Below are 24907 nucleotides of genomic sequence, written 5' to 3' on the forward strand. Positions count from 1 at the left end.
CTGCACCTAGAAATTCTGTCCATAAAAATTATGAACAGAATCGGTGACAAAGGGCAGCCTTGGCGGAGTCCAACCCTCACTGGGAACGAATCCGACTTACTGCCGGAAATGCGGACCACACTCTGGCATCGGTGATACAGGGACCGAACCGCCCTTATCAGTTGGCTCGGTACCCCGTACTCCCGAAGCACCCCCCACAGAACCTCCCGAGGGACACGGTCGAACGCCTTCTCCAAGTCCACAAAACACATGTGGACTGGTTGGGCGAACTCCCATGCACCCTCGAGGATCCTGTTGAGGGTGAAGAGCTGGTCCACTGTTCCACGGCCAGGACGAAAGCCACACTGTTCCTCCTGAATCCGAGGTTCGACCTCCCGACGGACCCTCCTCTCCAGCACCCCTGAATAGACCTTACCAGGGAGGCTCAGGAGTGTAATTCCCCTGTAATTGGAACACACCCTCCGGTCCCCCTTCTTAAAGAGGGGAACCACCACCCCAGTCTGCCAATCCAGAGGCACTGTCCCCGATGTCCACGCGATGCTGTAGAGACGTGTCAGCCATGACAGCCCCACAACATCCAGAGCCCTTAAGAAATCCGGGCGGATCTCATCCACCCCCGGGGCCTTGCCACCGAGGAGTTTTTTAACTACCTCAGTGACTTCAACCCCAGAGATTGGAGAGTCCGCCTCAGAGTCCCCAGGCTCTGCTTCCACAATGGAAGGCGTGTCGGTGGAATTGAGGAGGTCTTCGAAGTATTCTCCCCACCGACACACGACGTCCCGAGTCGAGGTCAGCAGCACGCCATCTCCACTGTAAATAGTGTTGACGTTGCACTGCTTCCCCCACCTGAGATGCCGGATGGTGGACCAGAATTTCCTCGAAGCCGTCCGGAAGTCATTCTCCATGGCCTCGCCGAACTCCTCCCACGCCCGGGTTTTTGCCTCAGCAACCGCCGAAGCCGCGTTCCGCTTGGCCACCCGGTACCTGTCAGCTGCCTCCGGAGTCCCGCAGGCCAAAACGGCCCGATAGGACTCCTTCTTCAGCTTGACGGCATCCCTTACCGCCGGTGTCCACCAGCGGGTTCGGGGTTTGCCGCCACGACAGGCACCAATGACCTTACGGCCACAGCTCCGGTCGGCCGCCTCAACAATGGAGGCGCGGAACAAGGTCCACTCGGACTCAATGTCCCCCGCCTCCCCCGGGACGTGGGAAAAGCTCTGCCGGAGGTGGGAGTTGAAGCTCTTCCTGACAGGGGATTCCGCCAGACGTTCCCAGCAGACCCTCACAGAACGTTTGGGTCTGCCAGGTCGGACCGGCATCTTCCCCCACCATCGGAGCCAACCCACCACCAGGTGGTGATCAGTTGACAGCTCCGCCCCTCTCTTCGCCCGAGTGTCCAAAACATGCGGCCGCAAATCCGATGACACGACTACAAAGTCGATCATCGAACTGCGGCCTAGGGTGTCCTGGTGCCAAGTGCACACATGGACACCCTTATGTTTGAACATGGTGTTCATTATTGAAAATCCGTGTCGAGCACAGAAGTCCAACAATAGAACACCGCTCGGGTTCAGATCGGGGGGGGCCGTTCCTCCCAATCACGCCCTTCCAGGTCTCACTGTCATTGCCCACGTGAGCATTGAAGTCACCCAGTAGAACGACGGAGTCCCCAGAAGGAGCGCTCTCCAGCACTTCCTCCAGGGACTCCAAGAAGGGTGGGTACTCTGAGCTGCCGTTTGGTGCATAGACACAAACAACAGTCAGGACCCGTCCCCCCACCCGAAGGCGGAGGGAGGCTACCCTCTCGTTCACCGGGGTGAACCCCAATGTGCAGGCGCCCAGCCGGGGGGCAATAAGTATACCCACACCTGCTCGACGCCTCTCACCGTGGGCAACTCCAGAGTGGAAGAGAGTCCAGCCCCTCTCGAGAGGGCTTGTACCGGAACCCAAACTGTGCGTGGAGGCAAGTCCGACTATATCTAGTCGGAACTTTTCTGCCTCGCACACCAGCTCGGGCTCCTTTCCAGCCAGAGAGGTGACATTCCATGTCCCAAGAGCCAGCTTCTGCAGCCGGGGATCAGACCGCCAAGGTCCCTGCCTTTGGCCGCCGCCCAGCTTGCAATGCACCCGACCCCTTTGGCCCCTCCCACAGGTGGTGAGCCCATGGGAAGGGGGACCCACGTTTCCTTTTCGGGCTGAGCCCGGCCGGGCCCCATGGGCGAAGGCCCGGCCACCAGACGCTCGCCTTCGAGCCCCGCCTCCAGGCCTGGCTCCAGAGGGGGGCCCCGGTGACCCGCGTACGGGCGAGGGAAAACGTGATCCATTAATTTTTTTCATCATAAGGGGCTGATGAGCCGTGCTTTGTCTGGCCCCTCACCTAGGACCCGTTTGCCATGGGTGACCCTACCAGGGGCATGAAGCCCCAGACAACATGGCTCCTAGGATCATAGGGGCACGCAAACCCCTCCACCACGATAAGGTGACGACTCACGGAGGGGTGAAGAGGAAAGTATTTGTTTTAATTGTCATGAGGTGTCTATTGCCGGAGGACAACTTTCTGACAGAAAAGCCAGTGGTCTGGATAACATCACAGCAGAGCATTTAAAGTTAGCTGGCCCCCGATTGACAGCGCTGCTGTCTCTCTGTTTCTCATGGCTTGCTGACTCACGGTACTCTACCTGACTCCATGATGTCTGTAGTTCTGGTCCCTGTTATAAAAGGCAAGGCTGGTAAAGTAGGATGTATTGCTAACTGTAGACCAATAGCTCTAGCTAGTATACTCTCCAAAGATTTAAAAAAATTACTTCTTGACAGATTAAGTGTATACGTATATAACTACCGTATTTTTCGGACTAAAAGTCGCTCCGGAATATACGGCGCATTAGCCATAAAATGCACAATAAAGTGAAAAAAATATATATATAAGTCCGGAGTATAAGTCGCATTTGGGGGAAATTTATCCGAAAATCCAACACCAAGAACAGACATGAACGAGCAACAACAGGCTAAACGATAGGTATACTAATGTGACATAAACACAAACGAAGAGCTGAGGACGGGCCTGACGTAACATTCAGAGTTATTCAAATAACTATTACATAAATAACACGTTTATCAAACTATCTGTCATGCTGTCAGGTTTTGTAGATTGTTTTGTTTTGTCCTGTCCGTCATATTCTGTCTTCCTGTTTTATTTTGTACATCACGTTTCAGATCACTGGTCCTTCCGCTGCACGGTCGTTCACTTGACCTCCCCGTTTGTTAACCACGTACACCTGTGTCGTCCGCCCTGATTGTCTGCACCTGTGTCCTTCCCCTTCTGTGTGTATATTTAGCCTGCGTCTTCCCCTTGTCCTCTGCCAGTGCGTCTTGCAAGCCATGACCACCAGCGACTCCATAGCCACAGATTTAGCCCTTGATTGCCTTGCTCACAGAGACTTTTTTGTCCACGCTTTGTGGGTTGTGCGTGAGACCTTGCCTTCGTTTTTTCCTCAGTTTGAGGCACCTTTGGGTTTGCCTTTTTTCCCTCAGTGTGAGGCGCCTTTGTTTTTGGAGCGGTCATCCGCAGAAGAAATAAAACACCTTGAACTGTCGAACTCTGCATTCGAGTCCTCTCCCTGCCTGAGCCTGACAGTACGCACTGGCCAGACATGGACTCGGCAGAGTCAGAACAGCTGGTTGCCGCAGTGCGCTCCCAGGCATCGACGCTAGCCCAACACCAGCAGCAGGTCAGTGCCCTGGGAGTGGATGTCCACGAGATCCGGGCAACCCAAGAGGAATTCAGAGCGGCGGTGGCCGCCCAGGTGGAATCCCTGGGTCGACAGATGCAGGGCATTGTCACGCTGCTGACCGCTGGACCAACAGTGACCCCCAGTCCGCCAGTGCCCCCCCCGACCGAGCGGCCGATTCCCGCGCCCATGACAATGGGAGTCAGGCTGGCTCCCCCGGAACGATACGCTGGGGAACCCGGGGGCAGCAAGGCATTCGTCACCGGGTGTGAGATGCAATTCGAGCGGTCTCCAGGCGATTTCCCCACCGAGCGCTCCCGGGTGGCCTACATGATCTCTTACCTGACAGGAAGAGCCCGGGCGTGGGCAATGGCAGAATGGGCCCGGGATTCCGTCACCTGCCGATCTCTCGCCGCGTTCGTCGAAGCCCTGCGCATGGTGTTCGATCCTGTCTCCTCGGACCGTGAAAAAGCGCGCGAGCTGAGCCAGCTGTCCCAGGGGCGTGAGCCAGTCAGCGACTACGCGATCCGCTTCCGCACTCTGGCCACAGAATGCGGGTGGAACCAGACGGCCCTGTATGATATCTTCCTCAAGGGCCTTTCTGGAACCATCCAGGACCAGCTCGTTCCCCTCGATCTCCCCGCTGACCTCGACGCGCTCATCGCGCTGGCTGTCCGCACCGACAATCGCCTGCAGGAAAGGAAGAGGCAGCGCGCAAGCCGGAGCGCGTCCGTCTTCCCCCCCGCGGCCGGGTTGGCATCGCCGCACCTCGAGACCCCGCACCAACCATCGAACACGGCACTGCTACCGCCCGGGGCGGAACCCATGCAACTCGGCAGAGCCAAGTTGAGCGCCGAGGAGAAGCAGCGCCGACGCCAGGAAGGTCGATGCTATTACTGCGGCGCTCTGGGACATATCGTCGGCTCCTGCCCCGAGAAACGGACAATGAAGGTAAGCGCCTTCTCCTGTAGCCAGCGGAAGGCTCGGACCCGACCCATCGGCACGCTTACATGCCTTGGGAAAACCACCAAGCTCGGGGTGCTAATTGACTCCGGGGCAGATGAGAGTATGATTGACTGGACTTTTGCTCGGAGGCTGGGAATAAGAACCGAACCGCTAGCCACGACCGTGAAAGCCGAGGCGCTCAATGGTCAGGCGCTCTTTGACATAACCCATGTAACCGAACCTCTCTCACTGTCTTTCGGGACTCATCACGAGAATGTCAGACTGCATGTGATAACCTCCCCCAAGAATCCGATTATCCTCGGGTACCCGTGGCTGTCGCGCCACAATCCAACCATGGACTGGGCGTCCGGGGAGATAAGGGGATGGGGACCCCGTTGCCAAGAGTCATGTGTCGTACCTAACCCCCCGATCAGCCTTAACCGTAGCGCTGACCCCGAAACCCCAGATCTCACCGGTGTACCAGTATGTTACCACCGACTCGCAGATGTATTTAGCAAAGCCAAGGCTAACTCTCTACCGCCCCACCGTCCGTACGACTGCGCTATAGAGCTTCTGCCTGGGGCTACTATACCCAAGGGGAGGCTTTATTCCCTCTCGGAACCCGAAAAGCAAGCTCTGAACGAGTACATAGACGCGTCGCTTAAGGCGGGACTGATCAGACCCTCATCCTCCCCTGCAGGGGCCGGGTTTTTCTTTGTGGGCAAAAAGGACGGTACCCTACGCCCCTGCATAGACTATAGCCCCCTCAACCAGATCACTATTAAAAATCGATACCCTCTTCCACTCATGGCAACGGTCTTCGATCAGTTGCAGCAAGCTCGGGTCTTTACCAAACTGGATTTGCGTAACGCTTACCACCTCGTGCGCATCCGGGAGGGAGACGAATGGAAGACGGGATTCAACACCCCTCGAGGACACTTTGAGTACCTGGTGATGCCGTTTGGCAGTGTTTCAAGCAATGATTAATGATGTTCTGGGAGACTTTATAGATCGTTTTGTTTATGTCTATTTGGATGACATTCTTATCTATTCGCCTGATACGGAGACCCATGAGAACCATGTTAGATCGGTCCTGCAACGCCTCCTGGACCATCACCTTTACGTGAAGGCGGAGAAGAGCGAGTTCCACGTCGACACTATTTCCTTCCTTGGCTTCATCATAAACCCCGGTAAGGTACAAATGGACCCAGCAAAAGTAAGCGCCGTGACCCAATGGCCCAGACCCGATAACCGCAAAAAGGTGCAGCAATTTCTAGGCTTTGCTAATTTCTACAGACGTTTCATCAGAGGTTTCAGTGCCACAGCGGCCCCGCTGCATGCTCTGACTTCTCCAGCTGCCCCCTTCTGTTGGACGGCGGAAGCAGAGGCTGCCTTCCAGGAACTAAAGAGGCGATTCAGCACCGCCCCGATCCTCACACTACCCGACCCCTCTCGTCAGTTCGTCGTGGAGGTTGACGCCTCCAGTCGAGGAATCGGCGCCGTCCTGTCCCAAAGGTCACCAGAGGACAACAAGCTTCATCCGTGCGCTTACCTGTCCCGGCGGATGACCCCCGCCGAACAGAACTACGACGTAGGTGATCGAGAGTTGTTGGCGGTGAAGCAGGCGCTCGAGGAGTGGAGACACTGGCTGGAGGGAGCCCAACAACCCTTCTTAGTATGGACGGATCATAAAAACTTGCAGTACCTCAAGAACGCAAAACGGCTGAACTCACGCCAGGCTCGTTGGTCGCTCTTTTTTAACCGTTTCAATTTCACCCTTTCCTACAGACCGGGAGCAAAGAACGTCAAACCTGATGCACTGTCCCGCGTCTACAGTCCGGATCCAGAGGCCAAGGAGCCCGAACCCATTCTTCGTCCTCACTGTGTGGTGGGGGCCGTAACCTGGCCCGTAGAAGACCAAGTGAAGCAGGCCAACGGCGACACACCACCCCCTGGCAACTGCCCGACGAACCGACTCTTTGTGCCGCCCGAGCTGCGTTCCCGAGTCGTCCACTGGGGACACACCTCCCGGCTCGCCTGTCATCCCGGCGTTCGACGAACCCTGTACGTTGTGCAGCAGCGATTCTGGTGGCCCTCCATGGCGGCCGACGTCAGGGAGTACGTGGCAGCCTGCTCCGTCTGTGCGCGCAACAAGAACACCCCCGGCGCCCGGGTGGGGTTGCTGCAACCCCTCCCCATTCCCTCCCGTCCCTGGGCCGACCTCCTCTGTAGATTTTGTCACGGGGCTTCCCGTTTCCAAGGGGAAGACCACGATACTCACTGTGGTGGACCGTACTCCAAAATGGCCCATTTCATTGCCCTGCCCAAATTACCCTCAGCGAAGCGAACAGCCGAAGTCCTCATGGACCATGTTTTTAGAGTACACGGATTCCCGCGGAATGTCACGTCGGATAGGGGGCCCCAATTCATGTCTCGCTTCTGGAAGGAGTTCTGCAGACACATAGGGGCCACCGTGAGCCTCACTTCGGGCTATCACCCGGAGGCGAACGGCCAGGCGGAGCGCGTCAATCAACAACTGGAAACAGGCCTCCGCTGCCTGGTGGCCCAGAACCCCTCCACCTGGAGTAAGAACCTGATCTGGGTGGAATACGCCCATAACTCCCTCCCTACCACCGCTACGGGGATGTCCCCTTTCATGTGCGTCTTTGGCTATCAGCCCCCGGTCTTCCCTGACAATGAGCCAGAGGTGTCGGTGACCTCGGCGCGCGCCGTGGTGAGACGATGCCGTCGCATCTGGGCGGCGGCGCGTGCCACGCTGGTCCGCCAGGGGGACCGAGTGAAGAGGATGGCCGACCGGAGACGACGGCCGGCGCCCGCCTACCAGCGGGGCCAACGGGTCTGGCTGTCCGCTCGGGATCTTCCGCTCCAGGTGGGCTCCAGAAAGCTAGCCCCCCGTTTTGTGGGGCCTTTTCCCATCTCCAAGGTCGTGAATCCGGCCGCTGTACGGCTTCGCCTGCCCCGGTCCCTCGCTGTGCATCCCACCTTCCACGTCGGGAAGATCAAGCCGGTCAGGGAGAGTGAGATGGTGCCGGCTCCCGAGCCGCCTCCGTCTCCGCGGACTGTGGGGGGTGGGCCTGCGTACACAGTCAAGGAACTACTGGACGTGCGCAGGAGGGGACGGGGCTGGCAGTTCCTGGTCGACTGGGAGGGTTATGGGCCAGAGGAGCGGCAATGGGTGCCGCGCAGTTTTATCTTAGATCCCGGTCTGCTGGACGACTTCTACGCTGCTCACCCAGATGCTCCTGGTCCGTCTGGGATCCGGCCCTAGAGGGGGGGGGGTTATGTCATGCTGTCAGGTTTTGTAGATTGTTTTGTTTTGTCCTGTCCGTCATATTCTGTCTTCCTGTTTTATTTTGTACATCACGTTTCAGATCACTGGTCCTTCCGCTGCACGGTCGTTCACTTGACCTCCCCGTTTGTTAACCACGTACACCTGTGTCGTCCGCCCTGATTGTCTGCACCTGTGTCCTTCCCCTTCTGTGTGTGTATTTAGCCTGCGTCTTCCCCTTGTCCTCTGCCACTGCGTCTTGCAAGCCATGACCACCAGCGACTCCATAGCCACAGATTTAGCCCTTGATTGCCTTGCTCACAGAGACTTTTTTGTCCACGCTTTGTGGGTTGTGCGTGAGACCTTGCCTTCGTTTTTTCCTCAGTTTGAGGCACCTTTGGTTTTGCCTTTTTTCCCTCAGTGTGAGGCGCCTTTGTTTTTGGAGCGGTCATCCGCAGAAGAAATAAAACACCTTGAACTGTCGAACTCTGCATTCGAGTCCTCTCCCTGCCTGAGCCTGACACTATCTGTGTCACTCCAATTCATTAAATCCATCGATCGTCCTTTATGGAAACGATGCCACGTATGTGCCGCGCCGCTGACGTCTAAATATTCTAAATATTCCACAGACCCATATAACGATATATAAGTAGATATCAAATAACTATCATATAAACAACAATATTATCAAACCATCTGTGTCACTCCAAATCATTAAATCCATCGATCAAATTCCTCGTCCTTTGTCAACAACGCCGCGCGTGCGCCGCTGATGTCAGTCTCGTCATTATTCCACAGATTAGTATATAACAATATTGTTTAGCCTTAACAAAGTACCAGGAAAGACATGGGTTTGGTAAACGGCTCTTTATTTAACAAAAAAAAAGAGTTCAACTAGCCAACAACTACTGAACTGTAACGATAAAAACATATACAAGTTGCTACACGAAATAAAATATATCAAATAACTATAACATAAATAGTTCACCGCCACACGGCCCCAAGCACCGGCATCGACTTCCAGGCGTGTGGCGGCGTGGACTTCCATCCCCGGAGGTGGCACTCCCAGCCACGGAGGTGGAAGAGAGCTCCATAGAATAGGACCGGGCGTGCGTAAAAGCCCTGTCCGAGCCCCATCCACCGTCCCCGGACAGCCACCCGACCGAGCGCCGGCCTCCGACCTTCATCCACGGAGGTGAAAGATAGCTCCATAGAGTAGGACCGGGCGTGCGTAAAACCCATAATAGTTTTTCAAACCTTCTGTGTCACTCCAAATCATTAAATCCTTCAAACTCTTCATCCTACGTGCCACTTACAAGCAAAGCCACTAAAGATGCCGGTAGTACATGGGGCCCTTCGTCATCTTTGTCATCCCGTGATCGAATCCTTTGTCATTTAAGTAAACAACCGCCGCGCCGCTGACGTCACTTGCAGTTCAAACTACAGTAATCCCTTGCTACATCACGGTTCGTTTATCGCGGTTTCACTTTTTTTTTTTTTTTTTTAAATTTGTGACAAAAAATCACATATAAGTCGCTCCTCAGTACAAGTCGGCCCCCCACCCAAACTATGAAAGAAACCGCAACCTATAGTCCGAAAAATACGGTAATGACAACACACAATACAACACAACACAACAATACTTACCTTTCCTTTAAAATATTTTTCTCTACCTAACACAGACAGATAATAGGAGAATGTGTCACAATGTGAAGGAGATGTATTGGGTAATGCAGAAACAAAACAAAAACTATTATTTATTGTTAGACACATTATCCACTAGGCTACTTTCCTCTTGACATTCATTAAATTGACAATGAAGGGACTTGAACCCCTTAATCTTCTGATCCAAAGTCAGTTAACTTCACTTGAATCTAGGCTGTAGATTTACTGTATATGCTCAAAAATCATTGCACTGCTATCACTTGTCAGAATTTCCTGTATGGCTATCTGGCCTAATGGATAAGATTTCAAATCTAAACAGATCTTCATGTCTAGTGTATCATCAAATTGAAAGAGGACAATATAGGTACCGTAATTTTCGGACTATAAGTCGCACCAGCCATAAAATGCCCAAAAATGTGAAAAAAAACATATATAAGTCGCTCCGGAGTATAAGTCGCATTTTGGGGGGCAATTTATTCGAAAAAATCCAACACCAAGAACAGACATGAACGAGCAACAACAGGCTAAACGATACGGTATGCTAACGTGACAAACACAAACGAGGAGCTGAGAACGGGCCTGACGTAACATTCAGTTATTTAAAAAAAACTATTACATAAATAACACGTTTATAAAACCATCTGTGTCACTCCAATTCATTAAATCCATCGATCGTCCTTTGTCAACAATGCCGTGTGCCGCGCCGCAGTTCAAATCATTCCATAGGCCCATACAACGATATATAAACTATATTTTAAATAACTATCACATAAACAACAATATTATCAAACCATTTGTGTCACTCCAAATCATTAAATCCATCGATCAAATTTCTCGTCTTTTATCGATCGTCCTTTGTCAACAATGCTGTGTGCCGCGCCGCAGTTCAAATTATTCCACAGGCCCATACAACGATATATAAACTATATTTTAAATAACTATCACATCAACAACCATATTATCAAACCATTTGTGTCACTCCAAATCATTAAATCCATCGATCAAATTTCTCGTCCTTTATGTCAAAGTCAAAGTCAAAGTCTGCTTTATTGTCAACCTCTTCACATGCCAAGACACACAAAGAAATCGAAATGACGTTTCCACTATCCCATGGTGACAAGACATAGTACACGACATACATACAAGCAAACAAAACAAAATAAAAACAAGAAGGCACAAACAATGAATAATAAGAGTGATGAATAAATAATTAATAAACAAATAACACAATAAATAAATAAATAAGAGGAGCAAAACGGAGCAAGTGTGCATACAGCAGACAGTCAGAATATAGCGCAAAAGTACAGGACGCTACGCAGAAGGGGGGAGAGAGTTCAGGATCCTAACAGCCTGGAGTACGAAGCTGTTGGTGAGTCTGGTGGTGCGGGTGCGCAGGCTCCTGTACCTCTTCCCAGAGGGCAGAGGATCGAACAAAGAGTGAGCGGGGTGTCCTCCTGGTGACAGAGGACATGTCCAGAGGATATGGCGCTTTAAAGTGTTAATTACTTTATTTGATTTTATCTCTCTATTTTTCATGTTTTGAATATGTTCAAGATAAAGATATCAAAGCATGTGAAGTGATCAACTATACTAAAAATAACATGTGAAGTGGTCAACTATACTTGTAAGTAAGTGATGTGTTAATGATCAAGTAACAATTTGTGAAAAAAAACATATATAAGTCGCTCCTGAGTATAAGTCGCCCCCCCACCCAAACTATGAAAAAAAACGCGACTTATAGTCCGGAAATTACGGTAAACTGTTTGTGTGCTGTTTGGATCTTTGTTGTGATGACCCCAAATGTCATTGACAAAAGCCAAAAGAAAGAGGCAAATTTTGTACAATTTTTAATTTGTTTCTCTTGACTCCAGTCGAGCAACCTGTGCTTGCTGATATTCACAATCCCTGCTTACTTTGCTGCCCTACCCCTTAAAAGAAGAAAAAGTTATTTTAGTCCGAGCAACCTGCTCCCTCCTGAAAGTAGGGTTTCCAACTAAGGTTTTGAACTAGCACTAGGGTTTCCAACTAGGGCTAGAGTTAGGGTTAGGGCTAGTTTGGACTAGGTATATAAAAAGTCTGCCCCACCTGAGGACCGAACTCTTGACCTTCAGATTGTGAGACTGACATGCTAGCACCTGCACTAATGAGGTTGTGCATTTGCAGTTTTACAATTCTTTTTTACTGTAAAATTGATCAAACCACCGGCCATTTCAATCAAACTGAACTTCACAGAAAGAAAAAGTGACTTTAAGTCTGAGCATTCTGAAACTAGGGTTTCCAACTCGGGTTAGGGAAGCCAACTAAGGTTTCAAACTGTGGCCAGGGTTTCCAACTGGGGTTTCCAACGAGGATGAGGGTTTCCCACTAGGGCTAGAGTGAGGACTATATAAAAGTATGCCCCGTATATAAAAGTATGCCCCGTGTGAGTGTCGAACTCACGACCTTCAGATTATGAGACTGACACGCTACCACCTGCGCCAACGACGCTATGCTTTTGCATGTTGTGCAATTGTTTTTACTGTAAAACTGATTCAACCACCGCCCATTTTGATCAAACTTAACTAGGCTAGCGCTAGGATTTCCAACTAGGACTAGGGTTTCCAGGAAGGGCGAGAGTTAGGGTTGGACTAGATATAAATCATGCACCGTGTGAGGATCGAACTCTCGACTTTCAAATTACGACACTGACGCGCTACCGCCTGTGTCAGCGAGACTTTGTGGCACCTGTCTTAAAATTCTATTTTACTGTAAAAAAGATTGAACCACCGGCCATCTCCATCAAACTGAACTTCATTGAAAGAAAAAGTTACTTTTGTCTGAGCATTCTCAAACTTGGGTTTCCAACTGGGGATAGGGTTTCCAACAAGGGCTCGAGTTAGGGTTAGGACTAAATAAAACACAGCCCCGTGTGAGGGTTGAACTCACGACCTTCAGTTTACTAGACTGACGCACTACCGCCTGCGCTAACGAGGCCGTGGATAGTTCACAAAGCTATTTTACTGTAAAATTGATTCAACCGCCGGCCATTTCAAACAACTTCACAGACAGAAAACTTTATTCTATTCTGAGCAACCTACTATCTTCTGAAATTGACAATGATTTTTCTGTGGACTATGGAAAACAGCGCCCCGTGTGAGGGTCGAGCTCACAACCTTCAGATTTTGAGACTGATGCACGACCACTTGCACTAACAAGGTAATATGTCAATTGCATTACAATTCTCTTTTACTGTAAATGGATTAATCCACAGGCCATTTATGTCTGGAACAATTGTGAACTTCACTTGCCACAAAAGGCTGCAGTCATCAGAAGTCGTTGCCACGTTTCACTTGGTACAGTCGCTCACATGGCTATGTGGCCTAATGGATAAGGCGTCTGACTTCGGATCAGAAGATTGAGGGTTCAAGTCCCTTCATGGTCAATTTAATATTATTCATGAGATCAACGACTTTATTTCAGTCTGAAGCAACTCTTGTATACTGTCAGAAAGGGTTTTGGTTTCTGATTTCTTTTTTGTTGTTGTGCTGACTCCCCCCCAATCTCCGTTTTCAGTGCAACAAAGTGACAAAAACCAAAAGAAAAAATGCTTTCTCTATTACACACTAGGGCCAGCGTTTCCAACTAGGGCTAGGGTTTCCAACTAGGGTTCCAACTCCGGGTAGGGTTTCAAACTAGGAATTCCAACTGGGGCAAGGGTTTCCAATTAGGGTTTCCAACTTGGGCTGGGGTTTCCAACTAGAGACAACATTGTACAGCTGCCACTTGTTGGGAACCTTTAAATGTTTAGTCTTACCAACGAATGTGTTTCATAGGCTAGATTTAAAATGTGGCTGCTGGTTTTCGTGAACCAAACCCATTAAAAAAAAGTGAAAGAATGAAACAATTCTTAATAGGCGAAGCCTGGTTAGCACAGTTGGTAGAGCATGAGACTCTTAATCTCAGGGTCGTGGGTTCAAGCCCCACGTTGGGCGTCCCTGCTTGTTGGGAGCCGTTGAATTCTTAGTCTTATCAAGGACACACTTAAAAATTGGAGTCTTTCACATAGCGATGTGGCCTCATGGATAAGGCGTCTGACTCCGGATCAGATGATTGAGCGTTTGAGTCCCTTCATAGTCAATTTAATGTTTCATGCTTTAGAAATCAAAAACTTGACTTCAGTCTGAACCAACTCTTGATTGATTGATTGATTGAACTTTATTCATCCCACAGCGGGGAAATTCACTTGTCACAGCAGCGCATATGAGTGCAAGAATAATACGAGTGCAAGAATAAAACAAGTGCCAGAATTACAAAAAAGGGTAAATAACAGACAAGGATAAACACAAGTGCTGCTAGTCGAGACGAAACACATTCATTTTATCAGGTGGCATGCATGTTGTAAAGTCTGACAGCAGACGGAATGAAGGACCTGCGGAACCGTTCCTTCCTACACCGAGGGTGCAAAAGTCTGCCGCTAAAGGAGCTGCTCAGGGAGGGGGTGAGAGGTGTTGTCCATGACGGATTTAAGCTTAATCAACGTCCTCCTCTCACCCACAACCTCAATGGAGTCCAGGGGACAGCCCAGAACAGAGCTCGCTCATCTGACCATCTTATTCAGTCTCCCCCTGTCCCAGTCAGTACTGCCCCCACCCCAGCTGACCACAGCGTAGATGATGGCCGAGGCCACCACAGAGTCATAGAAGGTCCGTACGAGAGCCCTGCACACACCGAAGGACCTCAGTCTCCTCAGCAGGTGGAGGCGACTCTGGCCCTTTTTGTACAGGGCGTGGGTGTGATCAGTCCAGTCCAGTTTGTTGTTAAGGCGAACACCCAGGAATTTGTAGTTCTCCACTACCTCAATGCCCGATCCCTGGATGTTCACCGGATTGAAGATGGGTGCTGTCCTCCCGAAGCTCACAATCAACTCCTTCGTCTTGCTGGTGTTCAGCTGAAGCTGGTTGAGCTCACACCAGCTGACAAAGTCCTTGATGACCAATCTATATTACAGATCGTTCCCCTACGAGACATTTCCAACAATGGCCGTGTCGTCGGAAAACTTCTGGATGCGGCAGTGAGCGGTGTCGTGGGTAAAGTCTGAAGTGAACAGGGTGAAAAGGAAAGGAGAGAGCACCGTACCCTGGGGGACACCAGTGCTGCAGCGCACCACGTCGGACTCACAGCGATGTAACCTCACATACTGCGGCCGGTCGGTGAGGAAGTCCGTTGTCCATGCAGCCAGGCGCTGGTCCACACCCGCCTTCTCCATCTTCACCCGAAGCAGTGACGGCTGGATGGTGTTAAAAGCGCTGGAGAAATCGAAGAACATGATCCTCCCAGTGCTCCTGTTGTCCTCCAGGTGAAGCAGTGTTCTGTGCAGTAAATAAATCACTGCATCGTCCACCCCAACACCAGGCTGGTAAGCAAACTGCAGGGGGTCCAGCTGCGCTCCCACTAGTGAACGCAGGTTACCCAGGATGATCCTCTCCATAGTCTTCATCAGGTGGGAAGTCAAGGCAATAGGCCTGAAGTGGTTAGGCTCCTTGGGGCGCGGCACCTTCGGTACAGGGACCACGCAGGAGGTCTTCCACAGTCCTGGGACCTTGTTCAGGCTCAGGTTGAACAGGTACCTGACCACACCACTCAGTTGGTCCGCACAGTCCCTGAGCAGTCTCGGCCAGATGCCGTCTGGGCCCGGGGTCTTCCCTACCTCGATCTTTCTGAGGTGACTCCTCACCTGAAGATCTGTAAAGGAGAGGGGGATGTCGGAAGACCGGGGTGATGGAGTGGAGACACAAGAGTGACTTCGGGGGGTTGAGAGGGGGTTGGTGAGCTGGCGTGGGGGCTGGAGTGTCGAAGGTGGCAGAATGAGGTGCGGAGCGAGGTGAAGGGATGGGAGGGAGGCGGAATCAAATCTGTTGAAGAACAGATTGAGTTCATCCACCCGGTCCTTGTCCCCATAAACTGGTTTCTGATCAGCCCTTTTACCATGGCCCGAGATGGACTGCAGACCCCTCCAATGTCAGTTTTAAGTTCAACAAAAACCAAAAGAAAAAATTTTCTCTGTTGCAGATGTTTTGGTGTGTTGATCACTAAAACAATGTTAAAATGAGGAGGCCTGAAAGCACTGCTTTTACAATTCAGGAATATACAAACGTTTTGTGTGCCAAATCTTCATTACAGCCAATAGCAGAATCCTAATTAAAGGTACAAAAAGACAGGCAATGACTATGTGTGTCCGCTGGTTCTTCTCTGCAACACAGGAAGTTTGCATTAGCAGGGACACTACAGTTGTGCCCATCGGCAAAAGGCAGCCCCCAACTACCACATGAGTAGCCGACAGGCCTGTTCTAAAACAGCTCACTGATGAGGACGTATTATTTTCAAGGAATGTTCTAGAAGTAATCGTTGTTAAAAAAAAAAAAAAAGAACACATGATGGTGGTACTGTGGAGATCACTGTTTATATATACACACACAAATATATATATTGAGTCTAGGGAGACAAATATACCGCAAACTGTGGGTAGGTGTCAGGTGATGAGCCACAGAAGAAATCACAGTTACCAAAGAAAGATGACAAGCCTCATTTTGAAGCAGAGCTAAACATCAGGGATGAGAACGGCAAATGAAAAAAAACACTGAAAAGTAGCCGGGGTATGGGGGCCACATGCCCCACTCGGGGTTTAGGGTTGGGGTTAGGGGTTGCCGCAGGGGGCCAGGGGGCCGCAGGCCCCCCCCAATGGGGGCCGCAGTGGGCCGGGGGCCAATTGGGGGATGCAGGGGCCACAGGCCCCTATTGGGGGCCACAGGGCCCACAGGCCCCACTTGGGGGCCGCAGAGGGCCAGGGGCAACGCCCCAGAGGGGGCTCAGGGGGAAAAGCTCCCTGGAAACTCCTGGATTTTGGCAGTATAGCAACCCCAAAACCATTAATTTCATCACTCGATTTCAACAGTTTTGTTAAAAAAGTATTCCTGCTTGGTGGGCTGCCAAGGTGAATATACTAATACAGTCAAGCCTCGGTTTTCAACCACAATCCGTTCCAGAAGGCGGTTCGAGAAGCGAATCGGTCGAATTCTGAATCTATTTTTCCCATTACAAATAATGGAACATTTTTAATCCGTTCCAAGACTTTTTTTAAGCATTTTTTCATTTGCGGATTTTTGTCCGATCCCGCAACTGCAGCGCACCGCCGAACGCGCAACAGTAGCGCGTCGCCGACCGCGCAACTGCACCGCGCTGGTTGCATTATTGTGACAGAGCCGTCACTGAAATTTAGAAAATATTTTTAAACTCCTGATGTACTTTCCAATATTCAAGAGGACCTAAGTGCGCAGGGAGCTTAATATATTCCGATCGCGCAACCGCAGCGCGCCGGACGCTCACTGTCGCATTGCTTTAAAAGCGTCTTTGTGTTCCGAGTTATAAAATGACGCTGCTCTCGAGCCATGCCCATCTGAAGCAGTTCGTGATCCCGTTTGACTTGTCTATTTCCCTGGCACGATCCTCGTCTTTTTTCTCTAAAACCTTCGGCATGCTGGCTAAAACCTTTGCTAATCAGGCAAATGAGTAGGCAAATGATGTGACGAAAGTAGCGCCAAAATGCTGCCGAAAATAATTCAGTTGTTGTCGCAATACTGCTGCCAGCCCCCCCATATAAAAACAATTTTCTCAACGGATCTACACGATTCACAAAAATGATATTCCCGACGGAAAAAAACACGGAAATCCGCGGATCCGCGCAAGATTCTCAACCCTGCTGTGGTATTATCGTATGTTGAAACTATATTATATAGCAGGGGTCTCAAACTCCAGTGCTCGGGGGCCGCATTCCTACATGTTTTCCAAGTTTCCCTCGTTAAACACACCTGATTCAATTATCAGGCTCCTGCAGAACGTGAGGATGAACTGATCATTTGAATCAGGTGTGTTTAACGAGGGAAACTTGGAAAACATGTAGTAATGCGGCCCCCGAGGACTGGAGTTTGAGACCCCTGTTATATAGTGTGTTATTGGAGGTCTCGCATAATTATTGACAGTTGGGGGCGCTGTGGTGCACCAGGGTATTGTACTGCTATGTGAGACACGGGTGGGGAGGAAATAAAAAGTTGCTGAATAAAGAAGTTGCATTAGCCTTCATCTCTACTCCGTATAAACACAACATGGTGTCAGAAGTGCTGTGAAACAGTAACCCACATGGAGAAACGTCCACCGCGGAGGGAAAGGACGAGACGGGTGAGGAAGACAAATGAGTGATGGAGAAGACGAGCGGAGTGGGGAAGGAGCTAGCATGATGGCCAACACAGCCAGCGCTACGTTTAGCATTCAACCACCGGAGCCCTTTGATTTTTCCAAGCCGCACGAGTGGACAAAATGGATAAGGAGTCATGAGAGATTCCGTCAGGCAAGCAACTTAACAGCAAGCTCCGAAGAAAATCAGGTGAATACCTTGATATACTGTATGGGAGACGAAGCAGATGACGTTTTGAGAGGCTTGAAGGTCACTGAAGCAGACCAGCGTGACGACATTAAAGTGAGAGATGGTTTCCACTCGTTCTTTATAGTGAAAAAGAACATTGTTTATGAACGAGCACGCTTTAATATGCGAAAACAGGAAACAAATGAGACTGTTGATGCATTTGTCACCACTCTGTATGCATTAGCTGAACACTGTAATTATGGGACATTGCATGATGAGCTAATCAGGGACAGGATAGTGGTTGGACTGGCTGACACACGGCTCTCAGAACGCATGCAAATGGAGAGATTTGAATCTTGAAAAGGCTATTAACATGGCTAGACAATCTGAGGAGATTAAAAAGCAGCAAAACACACTGAGGAGTGATGCCAGTGGGGTAAAGCAGATGGATGTTTGCTCTGTAGACAGAGTATGTAAAGGCCGAAAGCAAAAAGAAAAGCCAAGACTCAATAAGTTCAAAAGTAATGGAGCTAAGCCACTCAGCAACATAAACCAAAAAGGCTCCCAATGCGACAAATGTGGTGGCGCCCTGCCAACGATGCCAAGTGCCACACGTGTGGAAAAAAAGGTCACTACTCTTTCTGGGCTCAGTGACATCAGATAGCCATACATGGACTGCTGATATAACCATAATAGATAAAAATGTCACCTTCAAACTCGATACTGGAGCGGATGTTACTGCTGTATCACAGACTGAGTTTAAAAACACATTTTCCAACACAAAGCAGCCTGTTCTCAAAAAGCCAGAAAAACCCTTGTTGGGTCCAGGACGGATTCCACTGAACGTGTCAGGGTTCACCAGACTGCAGCTGAGGAAAGGAGCCAAGCAGACCATGGAGAATGTTGTGTTTATGTTGTTCAAATCCTGAGCACGCCATTGCTCGGGTTGCCAGCCATTAAAGCCCTTGGCTTGCTTATCCGAGTCGACAGCATAGACAAGGAGACCCTCAAGGCAAGTTACCCCAAGTTGCGCAGCGGTCTGGGTAAGCTACAACAACCATACACCATAAAGCTCAAGCCAGGTGACGTGCCATATTCAGTAAAAAAACCCAGGAGGATTCCACTACCTCTGGTGGGTGAAGTCAAGAGAGAGCTCCAGCGCATGGAAGCTCTGGGCGTCATCAGCCGGGTGGAGGAGCCAACTGATTGGTGTGCCGGCATGGTGGTCGTGCCCAAAAAGGACAAACGAAAAGTGCGGTTGTGTGTGGATTTAACCGGCTTGAATGTGTATATGTGCCGTGGAAAATACATTCTCCCATCTGTGGAACAAAGCCTGGGAACGCTTACTGGAGCAAAACTGTTCAGCAAGTTGGATGCCAACTTGGGCTTTTGGCAGATTCCATTAACGGAGGAGTCAGCCAAGTACACTACATTCATAACGCCCTTCGGACGGTTCCACTTTAACCGCCTTCCATTTGGCATCGCTTCTGCGCCCAAACATTTCCAGTGCAGGATGGCGGAGATCACAGAGGGGCTCAACAGTGTGGTTTGTCACATCGATGATTTGTTGGTGTGGGGGCGGGACCAGGAAGAGCATGACACTCGACTTAATGCCGTGCTACAAAGACTAGAAAAAGCAGGCATCACACTGAATGTGGACAAGTGTGAAATCTCCAAGAGCGAAGTAGTCTTCCTGGGCCATATCATCACAGCCGCAGGCATCCGCCCTGACCCAAGAAAGACAGAGGCCATCACAGACATGACAGAGACCACAAATGCTAGTGAATTAAGGAGTTTTCTCGGCATGGTCAACCAGCTGGGAAGGTTTATTCCCCAGCTAGCTGAAAAAGATAAACCGCTCCGTGACCTCTTCTCAAAGAAAAACTGCTGGGTCTGGGACGTGGACCAGGCAGCAGCGTTTGAAGACCTAAAGAAAGCTCTGTCCTCTCCTCCGTTGCCGGCTATGTATGACCCGGGCAGAGACACCAAAGTATCTGCTGATGCATCATGGTATGGGTTGGGGGGTGTCATTCTCCAGAAATGGGGGGAAGGATGGAAGCCTGTGGCTTACACATCACGGTCACTCACTCCAACTGAGCAACGATACGCACAGGTGGAGAAGGAGGCTCTGGGCCTCACATGGGCCTCACATGGGCCTGTGAACGGTTTCAGGATTTCCTCATCGGAAAGGAGTTTTGCCTGGAGACCCACCATAAACCCCTTCTCAGCCTGCTCGGACCCCAAGCACTGGATCTTTTGCCACAGAGAATCCAGGGTTTCAGGATGAGGCTGATGCGCTACTCATACTCCATCGTGCACGTACCAGGAAAGTCGCTTTGGACAGCGGACACACTTTCACGTGCACCTGTAAAATCACGCATGTCCACTGATGACCAGGAGCTGATGGAGAGCACAAACATATTTGTGACTGTGTCACTGAGAGTCTACCTGTCAGCTCATCATATACAGAAAACCTGAAAGAGCAGTTGAAAGCCGACAGTGTCTGCTCGCGTGTCATGACCATGTGCATGGAAGGATGGCCAGCACATGCAAAACAGGAACCAGCGCTGAAAAACTACTGGCCGGAGCGAGCTACATTAACAGTGAAAGATGGCTTACTGCTAAAGGACACACGACTGGTAGTACCTTCTGCAATGAGGAACGACGTGCTATTCAAATTACACGAAGGACACTTAGGTGTCGTGAAATGTAAAGCACGTGCACGTCAATCTGTGTGGTGGCCGGGACTCAGCCAGCAAGTGAACGAAATAATACTGAACTGCAGGACATGCATACAAGAGCGACACAACCCAAAAGAGTCACTCATGCCATCAGGGTGCCCTGAAACTTGGCAAAGGTTAGGAACAGACCTTTCTACACAAGAGGCAGAATAATCCTCTAAGGTCTGACGAAACAAAGGCAGTCTACCCTATGATCTCTGGAAAAAGGGAGCTGTGGTATTATCGTATGTTGAAACTATAATATTATAGAGTGTGTTATTGGAGGTCTCGCATAATGTTGACAGTTGGGGGCTCTGTGGTGCGCCAGGGGCATTGTACTGCTATGTGAGACACGAGTGGGGAGAAAATTAAAAGTTGCTGAAAAAAGAAGTTGCATTAGCGTTCATCTCTACTCCGTATAAACACAAGAGTGGTGGACTGCGTTCGCGCTCTCCCCTGGTCTTTCTGATTAAAACAAAAATCACGCGCAGTAGTACGCACATGGAGTTTAGGTCTGCGGTGCTGTGACACACTGAACGCTTTTGAGCATGTTATTAACTGTACTCTGGAAATGTGCATTTGCTTGCTAAACTGTATTAACCAAATTAGTCAATGCAAAATAATATGTAATTACCACGTTCCTGACTCGTTACATGATATGAACGTATCAAAACCTTTTTGTCGGCTGTAGGTCTGTCTTTTTGAAGAATGCGCCTGATTGTTGTTCCTCATACATCAAAAGTATGGATTTCTAGAAAACAACTTTTACTTCCTAAAGTAAAATGACAGATTTATATTCAAATGTCAAATATCGAACGCCACCATCGCAGTGGAGGTGAATTACACTCCAAACAATGCCAGCAACGTCAAAAGCCTCAATTATTTTCGACACGAGAGATATAGAGCATTTCCGAAATTTGAGAAATCATTTGAGAAATTACGATCGTATTTTGTTTCTCAATTTGTGTTGAATAAAATAATGAAATTTCACATTTTCAAATAAAACACAGAGATGGGATCATTTCCCGTTCTCTCATACCAAAAGTACACGTACCAAGACATACAACTGTTTTTACCTTCAATACTCAAAATAGACGCCCAATCGATAGGTGACGCTGTTTGAAAGAACGAGCGGCGTCAGTGTTCCATCCAGTACCTACAATCCTGTGCGCCAACAAGGTTTAAAGTAAGTGAGACATTAATGAACACGAAATACTCGTTTAAACCTTCTATTTAGGTTGAGTCCTTCTAAGTATAGTAAATCTATGAACGTCTATTGTTTGTATTAGAAGGAATGGTTGCTCCAATTTGAGTGTGAGACCGCCTGTGAATTTGGTGAGACCAGCAGTGGGGTGGCCCGTTTTGACTCAGATTTTCAGATCACTCGTTTCTCTTCAGATCGAATAAATCTTTCGCCTTTTACTAAAGATTTCCATGGGGAGGAACAAGAGTCTATTTCAATTTTTTTTTTTTATGCTCTGCGAAAGCGGAGCATTCTTTCTGTGAAAATATCAATATTGCAACGGATAGCCGCCGATATCATACTCCGTGCAGCAGTCATACGTTCACATAATTCATACCGACATATATGTGAACATGTTCACATAAACAGAGAAATTATGCCGAGTGCAGACAGACAATCACATTTAAGCCCTCGTTTATCAATGCAGTTTAATTTCTGGTGGTACCCATTTGAACGGGCACATGTCAGTCCATTGTAATTTGGCAAAAAATATTGTTTTTGAATAAAAATCAATAACCACCCCCATCAATTGCACAAGCAGTCCTGCTCCTCACTTCAAGGAACACGGACTTGAGCAGATCCGCCGCGCTGTGCTTCGTTGAAACGTGGCTTGACGGACGCACCCCCCACCATGCCGTGGAGCTAGCTGGGTTTCGGCTGCTGCGTGCAGATTGCAGCGCGGAGCTCACCGGAAAATCAAAGGGAGGTGGTCTCTGTTTCTACATTAATGAACGTTGGTGTACCGATGTCACGGTGTTGAAAGAGTCTTGCAGCCCTCTCCTAGAAACACTTTTCATAAACTGCCGGCCGTTCTATTCACCACGGGAGTTCTCCTCGATCGTCATGGCGGCTGTTTACATTCCACCACACGCACGTGCGAGTGAAGCCACGCAGATGCTGGCTGACCAGGTGACAGACATGGAGAAACCTCTACCAAATTCACTAATCATTGTTCTGGGTGATTTTAACGGGGCGAACCTCGCACACGAACTCCCCAAGTACAGACAGCACATAACGTGTCCCACCAGAGGGGCACAGACACTGGACCACTGCTACACCGTAATTAAGGATGCACACCACTCTGTGGCTCGTGCAGCTTTAGGACTCTCAGACCACTGTCTAGTTCATCTGATCCCGGCCTACAGGCAGAAATTAAAGACTTCTAAGCCTGTGGTGAGGACTGTGAGGAAGTGGACAGTGGAGTCTAGGCAGGACCTCCAAGCCTGCTTTGACTGCACCGATTGGGGAGTTTTTGAAGCTGCAACTTCAGACCTGCATGAACTCACCGACACTGTCACATCATACATCAGTTTTTGTGAGGATCTGTGTGTGCAGACCAAGACCTTCTGCACGTACAACAACGACAAACCTTGGTTTACACCGAACCTCAGGAGGCTGCGCAAAGTCAAGGAGGAGGCCTACAGGAGCGGCGACCGGGACCTGTTCAAGCAGACCAGAAACACACTGAACCGAGAGGTCAGGAAAGCCAGCAAGTGTTACGGGGAGAGCCTGGAGAGACACCTCTCTGCCATTCCTGATCCCTCAACAGTGTGGAAAGGTCTGCAGAGCATCACGGGCTTCAAAAAACGAACCCCCAGTCCTGTGGAGAGCCCAAGGCTTGCAAACCAGCTAAACAGGTTCTACTGCAGCTTTAATCGGTCCTCCCACACTACAGGACCTCCTGGAGCACAATCAACATACTCACCTCCCCCCCCAACCGCTCTGTCCACACCTCCATCACCGTTGTCACCTACTCTCTCTCTTGCAGAGGCAAAAAGATCAGGAAGGCACCTGGCCCAGACGGCGTGTCACATTCCTGCTTGAAAGTCTGTGCCGAACAGCTGGCACCCACCTTTGCACGGATCTTCAACCGTTCCCTGGAGCTGTGTGAGGTGCCCTCGTGCTTCAAGAGCTCCATCATCGTTCCGGTGGCCAAGAAGCCCGCCATCACTGGTTTGAATGACTATAGACCTGTCGCTCTGACATCTGTGGTCATGAAATCTTTCGAGAGGTTAGTGTTGAACCACCTGAAGGATGTCACGGGTCCCCTGCTTGACCCCTTCCAGTTTGCCTACTGGGCAAACAGGTCGGTGGATGATGCGGTCAACATGGGACTGCACTACATCCTGCACCACCTGCACACCCCAGGAAGGTACGCCAAGACCCTGTTCGTGGACTTCAGCTCGGCGTTCAACACCATCGCTCCTGACATCCTCCAACAGAAGCTCATCCAGCTTGCGGTGCCTGCCTCCACCTGTCAGTGGATCACCAGCTTCCTGACCAACAGGAGACAGCGTGTGAGGCTGGGGGGCATCACATCTGACACCCGGACCACCAATACTGGAGCCCCTCAGGGGTGCGTCCTCTCCCCACTGCTCTTCTCTCTCTACACCAATGATTTCTCCTCAGGTGACTCTCCTGTGAAGCTCCTGAAGTATGCAGACGACACCACTCTCATCGGACTGATCCAGGACGGTGATGAGACTGCGTACAGACAGGAGGTGGAGCGGCTGGTCCACTGGTGCAGCCAAAACCACCTGGAGCTGAACCCGCTCAAGACCGTGGAGATGACAGTGGACTTCAGGCGAGACCCTTCAGCACTTTCATCCCTCACTATCCGCAGTAATACTATTCTCTCCACAGACACCTTCAAGTTCCTGCGAACCACAATCTCTCGGGACCTGAAATGGACCGGCCACATAGACTCTGTCCGGAAGAAGGCCCAGCAGAGGCTGTACTTCCCGAGACAGCTCAAGAAGTTCAACCTGCCGCGGGAGCTGCTGAAGACCTTCTACACTGCCGTCATCCAGTCTGTCCTCTGCACCTCCATCACTGTCTGGTTTGGATCGGCCTCCAAACAAGACAAGCACAGACTGCAACGGACAGTTAGGACTGCAGAAAAGATAATTGGAATCAACCTCC

The 24907-nt window shown here is 50.1% G+C and overlaps 4 non-coding genes across 4 annotated transcripts; 2 read left to right on the forward strand and 2 right to left on the reverse strand.

Moving 5' to 3' along the window:
- Nucleotides 1–12041: 12041 nt before the first annotated feature.
- On the reverse strand, nucleotides 12042–12114 carry trnam-cau. The gene has a single exon. It is a non-coding gene; the product is annotated as a tRNA-Met (tRNA).
- A 413-nt stretch (nucleotides 12115–12527) lies between these two features.
- Nucleotides 12528–12600, reverse strand: trnat-agu. The gene has a single exon. It is a non-coding gene; the product is annotated as a tRNA-Thr (tRNA).
- Nucleotides 12601–12975: 375 nt separating this feature from the next.
- Nucleotides 12976–13048, forward strand: trnar-ucg. Its single transcript has one exon. It is a non-coding gene; the product is annotated as a tRNA-Arg (tRNA).
- A 9074-nt stretch (nucleotides 13049–22122) lies between these two features.
- Nucleotides 22123–22236, forward strand: LOC119135282. The gene has a single exon (XR_005100534.1). It is a non-coding gene; the product is annotated as a U5 spliceosomal RNA (small nuclear RNA).
- Nucleotides 22237–24907: the final 2671 nt, after the last annotated feature.

Source organism: Syngnathus acus, chromosome 15, assembly GCF_901709675.1.
Source record: "Syngnathus acus chromosome 15, fSynAcu1.2, whole genome shotgun sequence".
Classification (NCBI taxonomy): Eukaryota; Metazoa; Chordata; class Actinopteri; order Syngnathiformes; family Syngnathidae; genus Syngnathus; species Syngnathus acus.